This window comes from Scyliorhinus canicula, chromosome 13, assembly GCF_902713615.1.
Source record: "Scyliorhinus canicula chromosome 13, sScyCan1.1, whole genome shotgun sequence".
Taxonomy (NCBI): domain Eukaryota; kingdom Metazoa; phylum Chordata; class Chondrichthyes; order Carcharhiniformes; family Scyliorhinidae; genus Scyliorhinus; species Scyliorhinus canicula.
The window spans coordinates 148,216,195-148,240,319 of record NC_052158.1 but is presented as its reverse complement, the minus strand read 5'-3'; positions in this window follow the sequence as shown (position 1 = coordinate 148,240,319).

Sequence of the window (24,125 nt, the reverse complement as noted above, 5' to 3'; positions counted from 1 at the left end):
AGGGGGATGCAGTGATCTTTACATGGGTATGTACAGAAGGGGTTGATGGGAAATGGAAATATCACTAGGGGGCATCACTGTGGGGTATAAAAGGAGAAGCAAGCAGCCCCCCGGTCTCTTGGGCTGATTAGACTGTGAGGAGAGCAGAAGCAGAGATTTAGCTCAGGGTTGCTAGTGTGGTCAGGCCTAGTAGCTGTATGTAAAAGTTGTAACCTTTCTACTAGTATAGTTCGTAAAGTAAGGACTCACGCAGTTGTTAAGTTACGTTACTCAATAAACCTTACATAAACTTCTGGACGACTTTGCGCCTTCTTGCGGAAGCCTCTGCTGTAACTGGATTGAGTAGCACATGTTACCTACCACACAGCTAAAAAAACACCCTCATCTCCATCTTAAATGGGCAGCACCTTACTCTGAGATTATGTTTCCTGGGAAAAAAACTTCTTAGCATCTAATCTGTCTGAACTCTAATGAGTACAGACCCGATCTACTCAGCCTCTCCTCGTAAGAAACTCCCTGCATACCTGGAATCAACCTACTGAACCTTCTCTGGGCTGCCAATGTATCATCCCCAATAACATGGAGCCTTACTTTATTAAGTAATCTTTTGTGCAGCACCTTTCAAATACTTTTTGGAAATTATATTACATCTACTGGCTTCCCTTTATCTATCGTGCTTGTTATCACCTCAAAGAATTCTAATAAATTTGTCAGGCATGTTTTCCCATTCATTGCTAGATTATATTATGTATTTCAAAATGCACTGCTTAAATACATCCTTTATAATGGACTCAAAACATTTCCCCAATGACCAAAGTTAGGCCAACGAGCCTATATACCTGTATTTCTCTTTTTGAATAAGTGTGTTACATAGGCAGTTTTCAAATCTCGGGGGCTTTTCCAGAATTTAGGGATTCTTGGAATATTACTACCAATGCAACCACTCTCTCTGTAGCTACTTCCTTTAATATCTTAGAATGCAACCCATTGGGCCCAGGGGCCTTACCAGCCTTTAACCCCAATAGTTTCTCTTGTACTATTCCCTTCCCACCCCACTAGCTTTTTGGTTATTTAGTATATTTGATGTACTATTAATATCTATTAATACTATTAAAGTCTTCTACTGTGAAGACTGACACAATGTTTTTATTTAACTCTTCTGCCATTTCTGCTTCCCTATTATTATTTCCCTAGACTCATTCTTTAAGGGGTCTTTGTTCACTTTGGCTTCTGTGTCTTTTTATATATTTAAAGAAGCTCTTACTGTCCACTTTTATATTACTTGCTAGTTTACCCTCATGGTTTTATTATTTTTTTGGTCATTTTTTGTTAGTTTTTAAAACTTTTCCAAACGTCTGGCTTACCATTAATCTTTTCCACATGATACGTTTTATTTTTCATTCAGTTTAATACCATTCCTAACATCTTTAGTTAACCAGGGTTGATGTCTCTCCTTCCCAGAATCCCTCTTCCTCACTGGAATATATCTTTGTTGTGAATCATGAACTATTTTTGTAAGTGCCAGCTATTGTCGATCTTCTCTGCTAAGTCGTTTCCCAGTCTACTCCAGCCAACTCTTCCCTCATTTCTTTGTAATTAACCTTATTTAACTTTAGAACAGTTATTTCTGATCCTTATCTAAATTTAGCAGTTATTTCACACTCTCAAATTGAATGATAAATTTGACCATGTTATGATCACTGTTTCCTGAGATTGTTTATTAAACTGCCTCTTTACACATTACCAGATCCAAAATACCCTGATCCCTGGTTGGATCCATAACGTACTGTTTAACGAAGCTGTTCCAAGTGCACTCTATGATTTCTTCCTGATGGCTATCTCTGCCAATTTGATTTTCCCAATCTACATGAAGATTGTGCCTTTTTTATATTTCCTCATTATCTCCTGATTTATTCTCCTGTGCAGCTACTGTTAGGGAGCCGATAGAATACTCCTCCCACCAATGTCTTCTTCCCCTTGTTATTTCTTACCTCCATTCCTTAGGGCTCGACAACTTCGATCCAAGATAATTTCTTGCTATCGTGCTTTTTCCTTCTCGCACTAACAAAGCTACCCGACCACCCATTCCTTCCTGTCTGTTCTTAGGAAAACGCACATATCCCTGAATATTTAGGTCCCAGCTTTGATCTTCTTGCAACCACATCACTGTAATGGCTATAAGACCATACCTATTAATCTCAATTCATGCCGTAAATTCATTTATTTTCTATGGAATATTATGTGCATTTAAGTAAAGGGCCATTCATTTTGCCTTTTTGCCATTTTACCCCCCTTTTACCCTATTTGCTGCTTTTTTTAAATGTTTGTACATTCTGTCAATTCCTGCCTTGGTATAATAACATAAATAGCTGCTTTGCAAAGCTGCCATATCATTTTGCTATGTATGCCTTAGCATCCATTCTCCAGAACCATCCCTCACCCCCACTCCCATTTAGTTTAAAGCCGTCTCTCCCGAGTAATGCAGTTTGCACGAACACTGGTCGCAGCATGGTTCAGATGTTGGCCACCCCAATGGTACAGTGCCCACTTTCCCCAACCCTGATGCTGGTACCCAATAAACTGAAGTTCATTTCTCTCACATCTTTCTTTGAGCTACATATTCATTTCTCTAATTTTATGTATCTGATGCCAATTTGAGCATAGCTCAGGTAATAATCCAAATATTATAACCTCAGAGATTTTGTTGTTTAATTTAATGCCGAGCTCCTCAAACCCTCTCTGCAGAACCCCTTACCTCATTCTACCTATGTCATTTGTTTCTACATGGACCACGCCAATGGGATTCTCCCCCCCCACCGTAAGCTCCTCTCCAGCTCAAGCAGAGACTCTGAACTCTGGCTTTTTGCTGCAGTGCCCCATCACTATCCTGTCCCCTTCTACCATCACGTTCAATTATGTGCTCCTCCCACTTGTACCACTGTGCTATAGCCAGTCAGCGCATCCATCCTGCAGTCCTCACTCTCATCCAAACAACTTGAGATGAGTCTCAAACCTGTTGAACAATTGCAGAGGCTGACACTCCTGCACTCCTGCTTCTCAGTCTGCTTACCTGCCTCAGCTGCAGTCACACCCTCCCCTGCCCTCCCTGACCACTTTCCAAACTAGAAGACCCTATCCAAAGTGGTGTGACCTCCGCCTGAATCAAAGTGGCCAGGTAACTCTCTCCCTCCCTCTGTCACAGTTTCCGCAACTCAGCCTCCAGTTCAAAGACTCTGAGCCCAGGCTCCTCGTGCCGCACTTACTGCAGACGTGTTTTGCCCTGCGTCAGAATGTTATCTGGGAGCTCCCATATTCTGCAGCCTTGACACATCGCCAGTCCTGCCATCCTTAATGTGTTTAAATAATTACCTAATTAAATTATTTAATTATTCATGGTGCTTTTTATATATTTTCAATGTACAAAAGAACAGTTCCTGTGCTATTTTAAACCTTAGGAATTGAACAAAACTTCAACACTTACTAGATACTCATCAGGGTCGAAATTCTCCGACCCCCAGTAGGGTCGGAGAATCGCCTGGGGCTGCCAGAAATCTCGCCCCCGCCGTGGCAGAGATTCTCCGCCACCCGGGAAGTGGCGGTGGCGGGAATCTCGCCACTCCGATCGGCGAGGCCCCTGCGGTGAATCTCCGGCCCGGATGGGCCGAAGTCCCGCCGCTGGGAGGCCTCTCCCACCGCCGAGGTTTGAACCACCTCTGTAATGGCAGGATCAGCGGCGCGAGCGGGCCCCGGGGTCCTGGGGGGGGGGGGGGGGGGGGGGGGGGGGCGATCGAACCCTGGGGGGGTGCCCCCACGGTGACCTGGCCCGTGATCGGGGCCCCCCGCTCAGACTCCGGGCCAGTGCCCTGGGTGCACTCTTTCTCCTTCCGCGGCCGCCACGGCCTCCGCCATGGCGGAAGCGGAAGAGAAACCCACATCGCGCATGCGCCGGTGGTGACGTCAGCAGCAGCTGGCCGCTGACGTCACTGCCGGCGCATGCACCGACCGGCGAAAGCCTTTCGGCCAGCCCCGCTGCCGGGGGCACCGGTTTTTTGCACCAGTCTTCTGGTGCCAACCGCTCCGGCGCGGGGCTGGCCCCCAAAGGTGGGGAGAATGTCCCACCTTTGGGGAGGCCCGACCCCTGAGTGGTTGGCGCCACTCCCCTACGCCGGGACCCTCCGTCACGCCGGGTAGGGGAGAATCCAGCCCCAGATATGCACTAAATAGCAAACTATTCTTGCAGCAGCACAAGGTCATTTTCTGAAGAGTGGAAATGTTGGAAAACAAAAAGGAAAAGCCAACAGAAATTCACTCTTCACCAAATTCCCACTTTGATCCAAATTCCCAACTATACTCACTTGGACTGTGGCTTACACTAAAGATGTGTTCTCTCCCAAAGCACGTACATCCACTTAATAATTGTCTGATTGAAACAGACCTGAACTATATAGAGCTGAGAAGAGTCACTTTAGCTTCCTGCTGATCAACACCTATTCAGGCCCTATGCACTGGTAGTAATTTTCCAACAATCCTTAAATACTGGAAAAGTCCCAGAGCATTTGGAAAACTGCCAATGTAACACCTTTATTCAATGGAGGAGGGAGACAAAAAACAAGTAACTATAAGCCAGTTAGCTTAACTTCTGTCAGTGGGGAAATGTTAGAATCCATTATAAAGGATGGAATAACAGAGCATTCAGAACTACATAATATTATCAAGCAGAGTCAGCAGAGCTTCAAGACGGGGTAATCATGCCTGACAAATTTATCAGAATTCTTTGAGGTGGTAAAGAGCAGGATAAATGAAGATGTAATATTCTTGGATTTCCAAAAAGCGTCCAATAAGGTTCTAATGGCTCCCTTGATCATGAAAACATGCATAGAACATGAGGGTATGGTTATAACAAGTATTTATTCTTCACACATGGGGATGTAACCAACAAACCTATGTACATACAATTATATCTAAGTTACTGTAGAGCTAAGGCGAGATGCAACTGTCCTGTTGTCCATCCTGCTACCAAGTGCCTGTGACTCATCCATCATCCGGTATATATAACTGGCTCCACGTGTGTCTGGTTCCACCTACTGGCAGGAGGTCATAACTGTCACTACATGCATTGATCATCAACTATATACATTGGTACTGTTAGGTACAACTATACACATTGGTGCAATTATATACAGTTATTACAGATATGCATATGAGCATATCACCACAAATAAGATAAGAGCCCATGTTGTTGGGTAAGTATATTAGCACAGCTAGAGGATTGGCTAATTGATGAAAGACAGACACTTGAGAAAAGAGGGAGATTTTTAGGACGACAACCTGTAATTAGTGGCGTGTCACAGGGATCGGAGCTGGGGCCATAATTACTCACATTATATATTAATGACTTGGATGAGAGCAAAGCATGTACTATTGCCAACTTTGTGGATGATGCAAAGATAGGTGGGAAGGCAAATGGTGAGGTTGACACAAAGAGTCTACAGAGGGATATAGGACGGTTAGGTGAGTGGGCAGAAACCTGGCTGATGGAATATAATGTAGGAAAATGTGAAGGTATGGGAGGAAGTATAAGAAGCTGAATATTATTTAAATGGAGAAAGATTGCAGAAAACTGCAGCACAGAAGGATGTGGGGGGTCTTGGTGCATAAATCACAAAAAGCTAGCGTGCAAGTTCATCAGGTAATTGGGAAGGCAAGTGGAATGTCGGCCTTTATTTCAAAGGGAATGGAATATAAAACAGGGACGTCCCACTAATCATTTACAAGGCACTAGTTAGACTACACCTGGAATACTGTGAACAGTGTTGGTCCCCTGATCTAGAGAAAGATAAACTGGCATTGAGGCAGTGCAGAGAATGTTCATGAGGTTGCACGTGGGCATGGAGGGATTTTCTTATGAGGAGACCAATGAGGAGAATACTTTTGGGGAACCAACTTTTCCCCTTGGTGAATGACCGGGGAGGGGGTGGGGGGGGAGCGGTATTGATTTCAGGTAAGAGCCAAGAGGTTTAGAAGGGATGTGAGGAAAAACATTTCGACCCAGAGGGTGGTGGGAGTTTGGAATTCGCTGCCTGATAGGGCGGTGGAGGCAGAGACCCTCACAGCATTTAAGAGGTATTTAGATCTGCACTTGCAATCCCAGGGCACACAAGGCTATGGGTCAAGGGCTGGAAAATGGAATTAGAATGGCCATGTGGTTGTTTTTGACCGGCACAGATGCGATGGACTGAAGGGCCTATTCTGTGCTGTATGATTCGATGACTATGACTCTGTGAGAGTTTGAGTAGGTTTGTGCCCATCGGAGTTTAGATGAGGCATCTTTATTGACATATAGGATTCTCAGGGGGGCTCGACAGGGTAGATGCTGAGAGGATGTTTCCTCTTGTGGGAGAGCCTAGAGCCAGAAGGCATAATCTCAGAATAAGGGGGCGCCTATTTAAGACGGAGATGAGGAGGACTTTCTTCTCTCAGAGAGTAGTGAATCTGTGGCATGCTTTACTACAGAGAACTGCAGATACTCGGTGGTTCAGTGTATTCAACAGTGAGACAAACATATATATATATTTTTTTATTTTTTAAATAAATTTAGATTACCCAATTATTTTTTCCAATTAAGGGGCAATTTAGCATGGCCAATCCACCTACTCTGCACATTTTTGGGTTGTGGGGGCGAAACCCACGCAGACATGGGGAGAATGTGCAAACTCCACACGGACAGTGACCCAGAGCCGGGATCGAACCTGGGACCTCAGCGCCGTGAGGCGGTTGTGCTAACCACTAGGCCACCGTGCTGCCTAACAAATATATTTTTAATCATTAAGGGCGTCGCGGGTTATGGGGGTAAGGCCAGAAACTAGAGTTGGGGATTATATCAGATCAGCCATGATGACATTGAGTAGTGGAGCAGACTTAATGGGACACACGACCGAATTCTGCTCCTACGACTTCTGATCTTTTTCAGGGAAAGGACTTTCAGATGATTGATGTTTAAATGTCACTCAGTCGCTCAGTCAGCTACCTATTTAACTCGGCTACTTATTTTAAAACCAATTAAATTCCCACTTTGGTCCAAATTCCCAAATATATTTTGCTCGGTTTGAGTTTCCACATCATTGCAAGCTGCTGTTGATGAGAAAAAAGCATTTTGTGTCGACAGGGGCTCACGCAGATGACTCAGTCGACCACAAAGGCCCAAAGTTTGAAATGTGGTTGAAACACTGTAATTAATCTCAATAGGCTTGGATTAAAGAATGCAAATTTAGGAGGGTGCCTACACCAGACTGCTGTGCACCAACTGCTGTCCACTGAGGAAATAATTAGTGCTCCTGTAACCAACCAACCTGAAAACATGGGCTACACTTATAGAGACTCTACGGACATCAAGAGTTTTGCTTGAAGGCTTATTAATTTTAATGGTCAGAAGTGCCTGCTTCATACCTCCACACCTCACTCTCAGATTGACACTCCTGTCAACAGGAAGCACACTTTGCAATAGCACTTGGATACTGTGTCAGAGGATGACTGATCCATGTGACACTCAATTTTATCCAAGGCATCAGGAAATGAGAAGAAAGGGAATGTTTCGATGAGAAAAAGAATAGCTGCTGGAGTACTCATCTACTTTGTGTTTTGGGCCACTGTTCAGCTGAGTAAACTGCTGGAAATACATTCTCCCCAATTCCAGAGGATAATTCGTTGAGTTAAAATGTAATTCTTTTCAAAAAAAGTCATAGAATCCCTACAGTGCAGATGGAGGCCATTTGGCCCATTGAGTCTGCATCGACCCTCTGAAAGAGCACCCTACCCGGGTCCACACCCCAACCTCCCCCTCCCCAAATCCTTGTAACATAATCTGCGCATCCCTGGACACTAAGGGGAAATTTAGCATGACCAATCCATCCAATTGCCACATCTTTGGACTGTGGGAGGAAAGGCAGCACCCAGAGGAAAGCCATGCAGACATGGGGAGAACGTGCAAACTCCGCACAGTCACCCAAGGCCGGAATTGAACCCGGGTCCCTGGCTCTGTTAGGCAGTGGTGGTAACCACTGTGCCAGCCTCATACAGGCCAGGATTGTACCCTCCCCCACTCGCTGGTCTTTCGGGCGGGTGGGGAGTGTAAAGTTGAAGGGAGTGGATATCCACCCTGACCACACATCGATTTCTCGCTGGCAAGGCCCCAGATGGGAAGTCAATTCTTTCCCCTGTTCAAGCCACTAAAGTGCCATTTTTGGCCCAGTCATGATTTCTAGGCTGGCAGGAGGATGGAACTCATGTGGGGGGGAGGCTGAAAGTTGATCCCAGGTCAAAATGTGGAAGCCTCTCCATCAGAAGCCCCGTTCTGAAGTTGAATGCCTCCCGTCCCTACCTGAAGATCCTGGACACCCTTCCCCAGCCCCGGCCTCTCCCCCAGGATTTGGCTTGCCCCAGGTGTTCTTTACTCTCCCAGCCCCGGGACCCTCTGGACCTACCTGGGCCTCTGGTGCCCGGATGTAGGCTCAGGTATTCTCCTGCATTTCACCTTCTGTCCATTGCAGCGCTGTTGCTGCAGCGATTGGAGCACCGCCAGCCAATCAGATTGCATGGCAGCTCGCGAAGGCAGGAAAGAGTGTGGACGAGGTGAGCCCTTTGACAAATTGGCATCAGACACAAATTCTGGAGGGGGTGGGGGGAATTTTGCTTTTCATGGAGCATCGATTGAACTCCAATCAATGTAAAGCAATGCCACCTACTGTGGTGCCATTCACACTGAGAAAACAACAACAACATTCCTGGAGGACCACTCATCATTCTGTACCGCACCTGCATGGCCATGAGAGGGGGCTGTGCACAATGTAAATAGATAACCACCCTCAACGCCATTCTTTCCCCAGAACCCTGCAATTATTTCCGCTTTTAAAGAATATTTCCAATTTGGAACGTGACTATTGAATCTGCTTCCATATTTTCAGACAGTACACCGCACATCATTACCCACTGGATAAAAATCACCTCTTCCCTGATTCTTTTGCCAGCACCTTAACTCTCTGGCCTCTGGTTCCTGATCCTTTTCCAGTTTTACAGGGAGTGATGGTAAAACGGTTCCCCCTTTTCCCAGCTTGGAACCCACCACAGATAGGTGCATTTTTAACCCTTTCAGCATTCTGGCGCTTAAAGACAGACACAAAACAGGTTTTCTCATAAGTTTTCAAAAAGGAAGAATAAATGTTTATTTGTTAATGCCCAGATATATTTACAACATTCACCACACACACACATATGAAAATAAATAACACATGGTTACAAAGAAATAACATGAGCTTAACTTTTTTTTAAAGTCCAAAGAATTCACTGTTTTACTTGAGTATTTCAAACTGAGACCAGAGACATTGCAGGCTTAATGATTCCCTTTCACCTTTCTAGTGACAACTTCATAGTCACTTATTTCTTGCAGCAGCAGGTTTGTGGCTTTTCTCCAGTAGAGCCCCTGGTTCTTCAAATGGTAGATAAAGGCTAGTCCCTCTGCCTGTTAGTGGATTCGAGGCAGGGTGCTTCCTTTGCTGGGCTGGATCTCTTCCATCTGAATCACCTTGTCCCCCGAGCTGACTATATGTGTTCATGATTGTTCCTCATCACAAGCTGGTTTCTATCAGGTCACGACAGTATCTGGTTGCACATTGTGCGCACAAATGATCCCCAATGACTTGAGGATTGAAACACAATGAGGTTTGAGTTTCAGCCATTTTCTCTCTTTGTGAACCGAACTGCTCCTCCACAGCGGTTGGCACTGTTGCTTCACAGCGCCAGGGTCCCAGGTTCGATTCCCGGCTTGGGTCAATGTCTGTGCGGAGTCTGCACATTCTCCCTGTATCTGCGTAGGTTTCCTCTGGGTGTCACAAGGCCCAAAGGACGTGCTATTATGCAAATTCGACATTCTGAATTCTCCCTCTGTGTACCCGAACATGCGCCGGAATGTGGCGATGAGGGGATTTTCACAGTAACTTCATTGCAGTGTTAATGTAAGCCTCCTTGTGACAATAATAAAGATTATTCGTCAAACAAAATTCCATTCTGCAGGCAAAATGTCTGAAGGCCATTATGCACGTGTTTCTGTAGATATTTAGACAGTGGCAGTCGTTAATTCCACAGAACAGGCTGGTTGGATTTTAACACCTTCTCATTGGGATATCCCATTGTTTGTCTTTGACTGTCCTGTACCAGACGAACAGATTAACTTCCAGCTTTGTGCAGTTCAATGTATTATGACAGACAAGAGGTCACCTGACCTCTCAACACTATCCTGTTTAAAAACAGATTGTATATTCTCCATTTTTGTTTGTAAAAGCAACTGTCCTTTTTCCTTAACGCCGTAGGTGTAACGGTGTGAATGTGACACTAAATCCTCTCTCTCACACCTTCCTAATGATGTGGAGATGCCGGCGTTGGACTGGGGTGAGCACAGTAAGAAGTCTTACAACACCAGGTTAAAGTCCAACAGGTTTGTTTCAAACACGAGCTTTCGGAGCACTGCTCCTTCCTCAGGTGAATGAAGAGATATGTTCCAGAAACATATATACAGACAAAGTCAAAGATGCCAGACAATGCTTGGAATGCGAGCATTTGCGGGTAATCAAACCTTTACAGATCCAGAGATAGGGGGTAATCCCAGGTTAAAGAGGTGTGAATTGTCTCAAGACAGGACAGTTGGTAGGATTTTGCAAGTCCAGGCCAGATGGTGGGGGGTTAATGTAATGCGACATGAATCCAAGATCCCGGTTGAGGCCGCACTCATAGCCAAGTTCTGCATGCATAAATTTCTGCTCGGCAATTCTGCGTTGTCGCGTGTCCTGAAGAAGATTTTATTCTTCCTTTTATTCTTCCTTTTTGAAAACTTATGAGAAAACATGTTTTGTGTCTGTCTTTAAATGCCAGAATGCTCAAAAGGTTAAAACGCACCTATCTGTGGTGGGTTCAGAGGTGGGAAAAGCGTGAAGAAGCGTGTCTTGGAGAACGCTTACCCGGAGATCAGAGGCTGAATGCCCTTGACTGCTGAAGTGTTCCCCGACTGGAAGGGAACATTCCTACCTGGTGATTGTCGCGCGATGCCCGTTCATTCATTGTCGCAGCGTCTGCATGGTCTCGCCAATATACCACGCTTCGGGACATCCTTTCCTGCAGTGTATGAGGTAGACAACATTGGCCGAGTCGCACGAGGATGTACCGCATACCTGGTGGGTGGTGTTACCACGTGTAATTGTGGTATCCATGTCGATGATCTGGCACGTCTTGCAGAGATTGCCCTGGCAGGGTTGTGTGGTGTCGTGGTCGCTGTTCTGAAGGCTGGGTGGTTTGCTGCAAACAATGGTTTGTTTGAGGTTGCACGGTTGTTTGAAGGCAAGTAGTGGGGGTGTGTGGATGACCTTGGCAAGATGTTCATCTTCATCGATGATGTGTTGAAGGCTGCGAAGAAGATGTCGTAGTTTCTCCGCTCCAGGAAAGTACTGGGCGACGAAGGGTACTCTGTCAGTTGTGTCCCGTGTTTGTCTTCTGAGGAGGTCAATGCGGTTTTTTGCTTTGGCGCTTTGGAACTGTCGATCGATGAGTCGAGCGCCATATCCCGTTTGTACGAGGCATCTTTCAGCATCTGTAGATGTCTGTTCCGCTCCTCCTCGTCTGAGCAGATCCTGTGTATACGGAGGGCTTGTCCATAGGGGATGGCTTCTTTAATGTGTTTAGGGTGAAAGCTGGAGAAGTGGAGCATCGTGAGGTTATCTGTGGGCTTGCGGTAAAGCGAAGTGCTGAGGTGACCGTCCTTGATGGAGATGAGTGTGTCCAAGAATGCAACCGATTTTGGAGAGTAGTCCATGGTGATTCTGATGGTGGGATGGAACTTATTGATGTCATCTTGTAGTCGTTTCAGTGATTCTTCGCCGTGGGTCCAAAGGAAAAAAATGTCATCGATGTATCTGGTGTATAACGTCGGTTGAAGGTCCTGTGCAGTGAGGAGGTCTTGTTCAAACTTGTGCATGAAGATGTTGGCATATTGAGGTGCGGATTTGGTCCCCATAGCTGTTCCGTGCGTCTGGATGAAGAATTTGTTGTCGAAGGTGAAGACGTTGTGATCTAGAATGAAGCGGATGAATTGCATCTGGAGATTGGCAGTTGTCAGTGTTGAGGACTGAGGCTGTTGCAGCAATGCCGTCGTCATGGGGGATGCTGGTGTAGAGTGCCGAGACGTCCATTGTAACGAAGAATGTTCCTGGTTCAACTGGTCCATGGGTGCTGAGTTTCTGTAGGAAGCCCGTCGTGTCGCGACAGAAGCTGGGCGTAGCCTGTACGATGGGTTTCAAGATGCCCTCGATGTGGCCAGAGAGGTTCTCATACAGGGTCCCATTGCCTGAAACTATAGGACGGCCTGGTGTGTTGGCCTTGTGTATTTTCGGGAGGCGGTAGAGATTTCCAATGCGGGGATTACGTGGGATGAGAGCACATAGGGTGCTCAGATGAGGAGGTGCGTAACGAGGCATTGTCTGGCATCTTTGACTTTGTCTATATATATGTTTCTGGAACATATCTCTTCATTCACCTGAGGAAGGAGCAGTGCTCCGAAAGCTCGTGTTTGAAACAAATCTGTTGGACTTTAACCTGGTGTTGGAAGACTCCTTACCTTCCTAATGAACGTCGAACATCCATATCTGGCTCCAGCAGATGTATTGCAGCGCTGGTATACATCAGATTGAACCCGCACTGACCTTTGATGTGGTAGCCATGATGTGGCTACCACATCAAGGGCAGCACGGTAGCACATGTGGCTAGCACTGTAGCTTCACAGCACCAGGCTCCCAGGTTCGATTCCCTGCTGGGTCACTGTCTGTGCGGAGTCTGCACATTCTCCCCGTGTCTGCGTGGATTTCCTCCGGGTGCTCCGGTTTCCTCCCACAGTCAAAAGACATGCAGGTTAGGTGGATTGGCCATGCTAAATTTCCCTTAGTGTCCAAAAACGTTAGGAGGGGTTATTGGGTTGTGGGGATAGGGTGGAAGTGAGGGCTTCAGTGGGTCGGTGCAGACTTGATGGGCCAAATGGCCTCCTTCTGCACTGTATGTATGTTCTATGTGGAAATGCCGGCATTGGACTGAGGTGGGAACATTAAGAAGTCTTACAACACCAGGTTAAAGTCCGACAGGTTTGTTTCGAATCACTAGCTTCGGGACATCCTGAGGCATGGTACATTGGCGAGACATGCAGATGCTGCGACAGAGGATGAACGGAAATCGCACGTCAATTGCAAGGCAGGAATGTTCCCTTCCAGTCGGTGAACACTTCAGCAGTCAAGGGCATTCAGCCTCTGATCTTCGGGTAAGTGTTCTCCAAGGCGGACTTCAGGACGCGCGTCAACACAGAATCGCAGAAAAGAAACTGATAGCCAAGTTCCGCATACATGAGTATGTCCTCAACCGGGATCTTGGATTCATGTCGCATTACATTCATCCCCCCACCATCTGGCCTGGCCTTGCAAAATCCTACCAACTATCCTAGTTTGAGACAATTCACACCTCTTTAACCTGTGATTATCCCTCTCTCCAGTCGCACCGTCTGGACCTGTAAAGACTTAATTGCCTGCAAAGACTTACATTCAAAGTATCATCTTGCATCATTGACTTTGTCTATATATGTGTTTGTGGAACCCACCTCTTCACTCACCTGATGAAGGAGCTGTGCTCCGAAAGCTAGTGATTCCAAATAAACCTGTTGGACTTTAACCTAGTGTTGTAAGACTTCGTACTGAGTGGTGGTAACATAGACAAACGTGGTTAAAAGCAAATTACTGCGGATGCTGGATCCGAAACGAAAGAGAAAATGCTGGAAAATCTCAGCAGGTCTGGCAGCATCTGTAGGGAGAGAAAAGAGCTAACGTTTCGAGTTCGATGACTCTTTGTCAAAGCTAACAGACAGAGAAAGAAGGAAATATTTATACTGTGGAGTGAGAATGAAAGATGAGCCATAGCCACAGAAACCCAGGGAAACTGGGTGCTAATGGCCACAGAAACCAAGGGGAAAGAGTGTCCCCAGAGCAGTCCCCAGAGAGAACAAAAGATGTGAAAGGCCAAACAGCAGAGAAACTAACATCAGAGTGTGAACTGTAGATGTGGGGGGAGGGGAAGGGGGAAGCAAAGAGGAGAAAGGTTAAGGAAAGGTGGATAGGATTCAGGGGAGGGGGGTTTAAATATATATTAAGAAAGAAATAAATGGTAAAAGACAGTTAAAATGAAATAGGATGAAAACAAATGGGTCGAGGTGGGGTAGAGCTGATCATCTGAAGTTGTTGAATTCGATGTTGAGACCGGAAGGCTGTAGCGTGCCTAACCAGAAGATGAGATGTTGTTCCTCCAGTTTGCGTTGAGCTTCACTGGAACATAGACAAACGTGGTAGCCATTTTGCACAAAACAAAGTCAATGAGATAAATAGTCAGGTCATCTGTGCTTTTTAATAGAGTTGGTTAAGAGGAAGTTATTAATTATGCATCAGTTTATATAATTCAACCTAATTATCCCATGTAAATTCCTCTTTAAAAATACTTAACCTTTAAGTGACTGAGTAGTGTAAGGATTAAGATTAAATTAACCGTTGTAACCATGTTCCCTCAAGTTTAACTTCTCACTGGAAGTTTAGGATCAACTAATCGAAAAAGAATGAAATTACGTTTGACACATTTCATGACCCCATGAGATCCCAAAGCACTTCATAGCCAATGAAGTGCTTTTGAGATTAGGTCCTGCTTTAATATAGGAAAGCGTGGCAGCTAATCTGCACGTCACAAGCTCTTACAAACAGCATGAGATAGTTACCAGATAACAAGTTATTTTTAAGTGATGTTAGCAAGGGATAAGTCTTGGTTCGGACATTAGGGGAAATTGACTGTCTTTCTTTGTCTAGTTTACATGGGATCTCTTAAACCAACTTGAAAGGGCAAATGGGGCCTCTGTTTAGCGTCTCATTTAAAATATATCAGCACTGATCGAGCTGCACTCCCTCAGCACCATACTGCAGTGTCAGCCAAGAGTTTGGACTCAGTATTCTGGAGTGGGAGATGTACCAACAAACCCCTGACTCAGAAATGAGAGCATTCTGAGTCAAGGCCGATACCTGAAAAACTGCGGCTTTTCACAATCATTCTGTAAGAATTTGAAGGAAGGTGGTAGTTGAAGCGAGTAACATTTGAAAGAATAATCATCAGCGTTGACATTTAAACCTGTGTTCAGAGCACCATTGATGAACGCTTGGGACAAAATCATCAACCTGACGCCTTAACAAAGAGTGACACATGGTCAAGAGAAATGGAGAGACGAAATTAAATTGAAAAAAAATGTAAAGGGAATTCTGGATATGTAACTAATAATAATAATCGCTTATTGTCACCAGTGGGCCGCAATGAAGTTCCTGTGAAAAGCCCCTAGTTGACACATTCCGGCGCCTGTTCGGGGAGGCCGATATGGGAATTGAATACGCTGGCATTGTTGCTGGCCTTGTTCTGCATTACAAGCCAGCTATTTAGCCCACTATGGTACACCAGCCCCCACTGGATACAGCTATATGAATATAAACAGCTATAATCGCTCTCAGTACTCAATCTGATGGAAAAAGCAAACAGCAATTAAATTGATTTTTTTCTCTTGTAAACATGTTTAAGAGGTAACAGGAATAATGCAACATTATTTACTCTTAAATAGAAAGTAATCTCATTGTCACATGACGGTTGGCTCTCAATAACACATAGTTCAGTTTGAAGAATGTTTGGCAGGGATAGGAGTTGAGAAATAACCATTCGGCCAAGGAAAAATGTAACGTGTAGTAACTGGATTTAACACCAGACAGCTACATGCCATTGGAACATGTCGTTGCTCCAGCAAGAATGTTCTCAGTAGGTTTGTTCTTTATATTTAGAGTTGTTACCATTGGAAGTGTTGTGTTCATAATACAGCCAATATAATCACCAGCAAACTCTGTGAGGGGTGACAAGGTGGCAAAGTGATTCGCACTGCTGCCTCACAGTGCCAGGGACAACCGCAGGCGACTGTCTGTATAGAGTTTGCACATTCTCTCCATGCCTGCGTTGGTTTCCTCCAGGTGTTCCGGTTACCTCCCAATCCAAAGAACTGCAGGTTAGGTGATTGGTCACACTAAATTACTCCCAAGTGTGCAAAGGTTAGGTGGGGTTACAGAGATAGGGCGGGGATTAGGTCTGTGTAGGGTAGTCTTTCAAATGGTCAGTGCAGACTTGATGGGCTGAATGGCCTCATTCTGCATGGTAGGGATTCTATGATTCTATGAATGTAAACTATGTGAGCTGCACTATTCTGTTTTTTTCAACACATGTCCTTACATCCATATATATCATTGGATGATCCATCAAGTTGTAGTTGGTATTCTCAACTGTTTAACCAGGTCCAAACTGTTATAACCCCAATGAAGGTCCCAGGATCAGGACCATACAGTTTCCCATGACTTCCCTGGAATATGAAATTCCCCTTTAAGGGTGTGGGGCTTCCCCTTAACAAGGAGAGCCCCAATTCATATAAAAACCCCAACCTTGGTGCAGGTTGGCGAAGGAGACTTTGATGGGAGTTGAAGAGTTTGGATTTGAAGATCCAGCAGAGGGGATCCAGCAGAGGGGATCCAGCAGAGGGGATCCAGCAGAGGGAATCCAGCAGAGGGGATCCAGCAGAGGGGATCCAGCAGAGGGGATCCAGCAGAGGGAAGCAGAGCGGAGCCGCTGATTGGCTGTTGGGGGGAAAATTTGCATCAGTGCATTGTGGTCACTGTATCCAGAAGGTGTACCTGAGCAAGACACCCTCCGTGTTCAAGTGAAGGCAAACATCCAGCAGAGGGCAGCAGAGCGGAGCTGTGGATTGGCTGTTGCGGGGAAAATTTGCATCAGTGCGTTGCGGTCACTGTATCCAGAAGGTGTACCTGAGCAAGACACCCTCCGTGTTCAAGTGAAGGCAAGCATCCAGCAGAGGGCAGCAGAGTGGAGCCTCTGATTGGCTGTTGTGGGAAAATTCTGCTTCAATGCATTGCGGTCACTGTATCGAGAAGGTGGTTTGTGGAGGAGTGTTGTCAAGTGACAGCAGGTAAGTGATTGGCTGGTGATTGGTAAGTAGTTTTTATTTTACCTGAGTTGTGTTGATAAGATAAGGCTTTTTTATTTGTATTTTTTTTTGATCGTGTGATTTGTAACTATTTTTCTTTTTTTTCCTTTTTCATTCATCTATTATTTGATATTATAGTTGGACTAAATTAAGTTTAAGATTCAAAACGGCAGGATATCTCAGACCCATGTTATGCTCCTCTTGCTGAATTTGGGAGCTCAGGAACCTGGCTGATGCCCCTGGCTCCTTCATGTGCGGGAAGTGTGTCCAGATGCAGCTCCTGTTAGACCGCATGGCAGCTCTGGAGCTGCAGATGGACTCACTTTGGAGCATCCGTGATGCTGAGGAGGTCGTGGATAGCACGTTTAGCGAATTGGTCACACCACAGATTAGGATTGCTGAGGGAGAAAGGCAGAGAAAAAGCAGGAAGGCAGTGCAGGTGTCCCCTGCGGTCATCTCCCTATAAAACAGGTATACCGGAGATGGCTCATCAGGGGAAGGCAGCAGTAGCCAGGTTCATGGCACCGTGGCTGGCTCTGCTGTACAGAAGGGCGGGAAAAGAGTGGAAGGGCTATAGTCATAGGGGATTCAATTGTAAGGGGAGTAGAGAAGCGGTTCTGTGGCCGAAAACGAGACTCCCGAATGGTATTTTGCCTCCCAGGTGCACGGGTCAGGGATGTCTCAGATCGGCTGCAGAACATTCTGAAGAGGGAGGGTGAACAGCCAGTCATGGTGGTGCATATAGGCACCAATGATGTAGGTCAAAAACGGGATGAGGTCCTACAAGCAAAATTTAGGGAGTTAGGAGTAGAGTTAAAAAGTCGGACCTCAGAGATAGTAATCTCAGGATTGCTACCAGTGCCACGTGGTAGTCAGAGTAGAAATGAAAGAATAGACAGGATGAATGTGTGGCTTGAGAGATGGTGCAGGAGGGAGGGCTTCAGATATTTGGGACATTGGGACCGGTTCTGGGGGAGGTGGGACTACTACAAATTGGACGGCCTACACCTGGGCCGGACTGCAACCAATGTCCTAGGGGGTGCTTTTGCTAATGCTGTTGGGGAGGGTTTAAACTAATGTGGCAGGGGGATGGGAACCAAATGAGGAGGATAGTGAACAGCAAGGAGATAGTAACTAAAGCCTGTAAGGAACTAGATCATTAAGTCAGCGTGACTCAGGGGAAGAGTAGGCAGGGAGCAGTGATGAATGCAAAGGGACAGGTGGTCTGAGGTGCATTTGTTTTAATGCAAGAAGTGTAGTAGGTAAGGCAGATGAACTTAGAGTTTGGATTAGTACCTGGGAGTATGATGTTATTGCTATTACTGTGACTTGGTTGAGGGAAGGGCATGATTGGCAACTAAATATTCCAGGATATTGATGCTTCATGCAGGATAGAGGGAGGTAAAAGGGGGGGAGGAGTTGCATTACTGGTCAGAGAGGATATCACAGCTGTGTTTAAGGAGGGCATTCTAGAGGAGTCGAGCAGTGAGCCGATATGGGCAGAGCTCAGAAATAGGAAGGGTGCGGTAACAATGTTGGGGTTGTACTACAGACCTCCCAACAGTGAGCATGAGATAGAGGTACAAATATGTAAACAGATTATGGAAAGATGTCGGAGCAACAGAGTGGTGGTGATAGGAGATTTTAATTTTCCCAACATTGACTGGGATACACTTAGTGTTAGTGGTCTAGATGGAGCAGAATTTGTAAGGAGCATCCAGGAGGGTTTTCTAGAGCAGTATGTAAATAGTCCAACTTGGGAAGGGGACATACTGGACCTGGTGTTGGGGAATGAGCCTGGCCAGGTGGTTGAAGTTTCAGTAGGGGATTACTTTGGGAATAGCGATCACAATTTTGTAAGTTTTAGAATACTCATGGACAAAGACGCGAGTGGTCCTAAAGGAAGAGTGCTAAATTGGGGGAAGGCCAACTATACCAAAATTCGGCAGGAGCTGGGGAATGTGGATTGGGAGCAGCTGTTTGAAGGTAAATCCACATTTCAAATGTGGGAGGCTTTTAAAGAGAGGTTGATTAAAATGCAGGACAGACATGTCTCTGTGAAAACGAGGGATAGAAATGGCAAGATTAGGGAACCATGGATGACAGGTGAAATTGTGAGACTAGCTAAGAGGAAAAAGGAAGCATACATAAGGTCTAGGTGACTGAAGACAGACAAAGCTTTGGAAGAATATCGGGAATGTGGGACAAATCTGAAACGAGGAATCAAGAGGGCTAAAAGGGGTCATGAAATATCTTCAGCAAACAGGGTTAAGGAAAATCCCAAAGCCTTTTATTCATATATAAGTAGCAAGAGGGGAACTAGAGGAAGGCTTGGGCCACTCAAGGACAAAGGAGGAAAGTTATGCGTGGAGTCAGAGAAAATGGGTGAGATTCTTAACTAGTACTTTGCATCAGTATTCACCGAGGAGAGGGACATGAAGGATGTTGAGGTTACGGATAGATGTTTGATTACTCTAGGTCAAGTTGGCATAAGGAGGGAGGATGTGTTGGGTATTCTAAAAGGCATTAAGGTGGACAAGTCCCCAGGTCCAGATGGGATCTATCCCAGGTTACTGAGGGAAGTGAGAGAGGAAATAGCTGGGGCTTTAACAGATATCTTTGCAGCATCCTTGAACACGGGTGATGTACCAGAGGACTGGAGAATTGCTAATGTTGTCCCCTTGTTTAAGAAGGATAGCAGGGATAATCCAGGTAATTATAGACTGGTGAGCCTGAAATCAGTGATAGGGAAGCTGCTGGAGAAGATACTGAGGGATAGGATCTATTCCCATTTGGAAGATTATCAGTGATAGGCAACATGGTTTTGTGCAGGGAAAGTCATGTCTTACCAACTTAATAGAATTCTTTGAGGAAGTGACAAAGTTGATTGATGCAGGAAGGACTGTAGATGTCATATACAAGGTGTTTGATAAGGTTCCCCATGGTAGGCTGATGGAGAAAGTGAAGTCTCATTAGGTCCAGGGTGAACTAGCTAGATGGATAAAGAACTGGCTTGGCAACAGAAGACAGAGAGTAGTAGTGGAAGGGAGTTTATCAAAATGGAGAACTGTGACCAGTTCCACAGGGATCCGTGCTGGGACCACTGTTGTTTGTGATATACAGAAATGATCTGGAGGAAGGTATAGGTGGTCGGATTAGCAAGTTTGCAGATGACACTAAGATTGGTGGAGTAGCAGAGAGTGAAGGGGACTGTCAGAGAATACGGCAGAATATAGATAGATTGGAGAGTTGGGTGGAGAAATGGCAGATGGAGTTCAATCCTGGCAAATGCGAGGTGATGCATTTTGGAAGATCCAATTCAAGAGCGAACAATATGGTAAATGAAAAAGCCCTGGGGAAAATTGATGTACAGAGAGATCTGTGTATTCAGGTCCATTGTACCCTGAAGGTGGCTGCGCAGGTCGATAGAGTAGTCAAGAAGGCATACGGCATGCTTTCCTTCATCGGAAGGGGTATTGAGTACAAGAGTTGGCAGATCATGTTACAGTTGTATAAGACTTTGGTTCGGCCACATTTGGAATACTGCGAACAGTTCTGGTCGCCACATTACCAAAAGGATGTGGATGCTTTGGAGAAGGTGCAGAGGAGGTTCACCAGGATGTTGCCTGGTATGGAGGGCGCTAGCTATGAAGAGAGGTTGAGAAGATTAGGATTATTTTTATTAGAAAGACGGAGGTTGAGGGGGGACCTCATTGAGGGCTACAAAATCATGAGAGGTATGGACAGGGTGGATAGCAAGACGCTTTCTCCCAGAGTCGGGGACTCAATTCCTAGGGACCACGAGTTCAAGGTGAGAGGGGAAAAGTTTCAGAGAGATATGCGTGGAAAGTTCTTTACGCAGAGGGTGGTGGGTGCCTGGAACGCATTGCTGGCGAAGGTGGTAGAGGCGGGCACGATAGCGTCATTTAAGATGTATCTAGACAGATACATGAATGGGCAGGGAGCAGAGGGATACAGATCCTTAGAAAATAGGGTACAGTTTTAGATAGAGGATCTGGATTGGCACAGGCTTGGAGGACTGAAGGGCCTGTTCCTGTGCTGTAATTTTTCTTTGTTCTTTTGTTCTTTGTGCTGTAATAAACCTTGCTCATTAAATTCTACTATGGTCTATGTATTCTGCTTACCACGGATTCAATACAAACTCATGAGACCTTTCTCGTGACCAATCCCCACACAGGATAGCTTCCGATAGCGACCATCTATGACTTTGAGAATGCAACCAATTAATAAAATCCTTATACAATCCAACATCAGCTGCAGAGGAACTTGGAGTGGGAGGGTAAAGATCTAGTTGTTGTGGTTCACGTAGATACCAACGGCATAGGTAGAACAGGGAGAGAGGTTCTGTTCAGGGAGTATGAACAGCTATAAGAAGCAGAACCAAAAAGGTAAGAATCTCTGGAATACTACCTGAGCCACGAGCTAATTGGCGCATAGTCAATAATATTAAGGAGGTAAATGCATGGCTCATAGAGTGGTGTGGGAGAAATGGGTTTGAACTCACAGGACATTAGCACCAGTACTGGGGAAGAGGGGACCTGTTCCGATGGGATGGTCTTCATCTGAATCAAGCTGGGACGAGACTCCTGGGGAATTGCAGAACTAGGGCTTTAGATAGGGCTTTCAAATAAACAGTGGGGGGGGGGGGGAGGGGGGGGGAGGCTTCAGTTGTATGCCGAATTAAAAAAACAACGTCAAAGGAGAAGGTTAATGATGAGGACTTTGAATTAGTTAAAGGGGCTCAGGAGAGTTTAGTAAAGTCTACAGAAAATGTAATAGAACAGAGACTACAGAAGCTGGCAGGAATCTAACCTCAGGCAGAATAAAAGCTGGGACAAATATGAGAGGGGAGGTGGTCAATACTGAGGGTGTTGTACCTAAATGCACGCAGTTTACGGAGCAAGGTAAATGAGCTTGGTGAGCACATTGAAATTGGCCGGTGCAATATTGTGGGCATCACAGAGAGATGGCTGCTTAGATCTAAACATCCAAGGATATGCGTCCTATCGAGAGGAGAGACAGATGGGCAGAGGTGGTGGGTTGCATTGCTAGTCAGGAATGAAACTAAATTGATAGTAAATTCCCGACAGAATCGGGGGCGGTGCCGCTTCCGCGATGCTCGGCCCCCTCCAAAGCAGCGTTCTCTGCGTGTACGCCGTGCCACCTATCCACGGCCTCAGGATATTGCCTGAGGCCCCCCCCCCACATGCTCTGCCCCCGACCGGCTGAGTTCCCGAAGGTGTGGGTTGGGTGTGGTCTCACCCGTCGGAAACTCAGCATGATGGCTGCGGACTCAGCGCTGCCACAGCCGGGGGAGGGCCAATCCGCGGGCAGGGGTGGACATATTCGGGGCTGGGTGCACTGTGGTGGGGCGGCTCGGGGTGCGCGAGCCGGCCGAAGGTGGGGGAACTATTTCGCGGGCCGGGTCTGCGAGCAGCATCCGCCATGAAGCACGGCGTGGCCGCTACAGGCCGCTGCCGTGCGCAAGCGCGGGCACGGCCCCGGCAATTCTCCAGACCGTATCGGCAGCGAGACCCGGGTGCTCTACACCACCTCCCTGCTCGCCCCCAGCAAAACGGGGAATCCGTGGCCGTTTTGCACCAGTTTCGCATCGTTCCCACACCGGAGTGAGGACATAGTCTCCAAATTTGACAATCCAGCCGCAGATATGGGAAAGGTGGGGAGAATTATGATGAGCCAGAGATAGATGAAATGCTTGAGGAAAGATAGACTTTTGGAGTCGATTTTCATCTCCATAAGCCACTGTGGTTGCGGTTCTGTTATTGTCATGGAAACCGCTCGATTACAATTTTCCTTCAAAAATACAAATACCCAGCCCAGACCTGAGGGAGTTTTTATTGTTGCAGCATTTCATAACATAATGTCAATTGTTGGCAAAATATTAGAATCGATTATAAAGGAGAGAATAGCAGTGCATTTGGAAAATCATATTCTGATCAAGCAGAGTCAGCATGGTTTCATGAAGGGAAAATCCTGGGTGGGATTCTCCGTCCCATCGCATCCATTTCCTGGTGTTGGAGATTGGGCAGGATTCTCCCTTCTGGGGACTAAGTTTCCAGGCCCACAGGAAAATGGGCGAGAATCACTCTGGACATTTTCACAGAAAGTCCGGGGTGATTCTCCATCTTCAAGGGGGGGTAGCAGGGCCCCGGCGTGCATCCCGCAGCTCTGGCTGCCGGCGAGGCCTGCAGTAACGCCTGCGCGGCGGCGCATGCGCACGGTTGCCGGCCGCGGGTCCGCGCATGCACACAGCTGCCGTCTTCGCGCCGGCCCCCACGCAACATGGCGGAGCCCTGCAGGGGCCCAGCGTAGAGGACCATAGGGCCCCCCGGAATGAGCGTGCCCACCGATCGGTATCCACCAATCGTGGGCCTGGCCACAGTGGAGACCCCCCCCCCGGAGTTGGATCCCCCCCCCCCCACCCCCCCTCACCATCAGGACGGCCCCCACAGCCTGAACGCCGAGGCCCCACCTGGTGGGACAACATGTGAGCCACGCTGGCGGAACTTGGCTGGCAGGTGGCCAGAGCGTGGAGAATCACCAATGGCCCCTGACCGACGCCACGTTGATTGTGCGCGGGACTGCCGGCGAGCCTCTGGTCACCGGAGAATCGTGCGCCGGCGTGGGAGCCTATTTTGGGTAATCTAGGGAGTCCTGTGGGAGAGGTTGGGGAGGGTTAATGCCTGTGAGTGGGGAAGGGGGGGGTGTCCCCGTGACTGTGATGGGTGAGGGGGGAGAGCGAGTGACCCTGAAACTGTGGCGGGGGTTACGGAGGGGTCAGAGGGGAGAGTGCCCCCCGTAACTGCAATGGTGGGGTGAAGGGGGATAGTGGCATTGAAACTGTGATTGATTGAAAGATGGGGAGGGGGGGGAGGGGGGGGGGGGGGGGGGGGGGGGGGGAGGGGCGAGTGTCCCCAAAAGTGCGGGTGGTGGGGACGGTGAAATG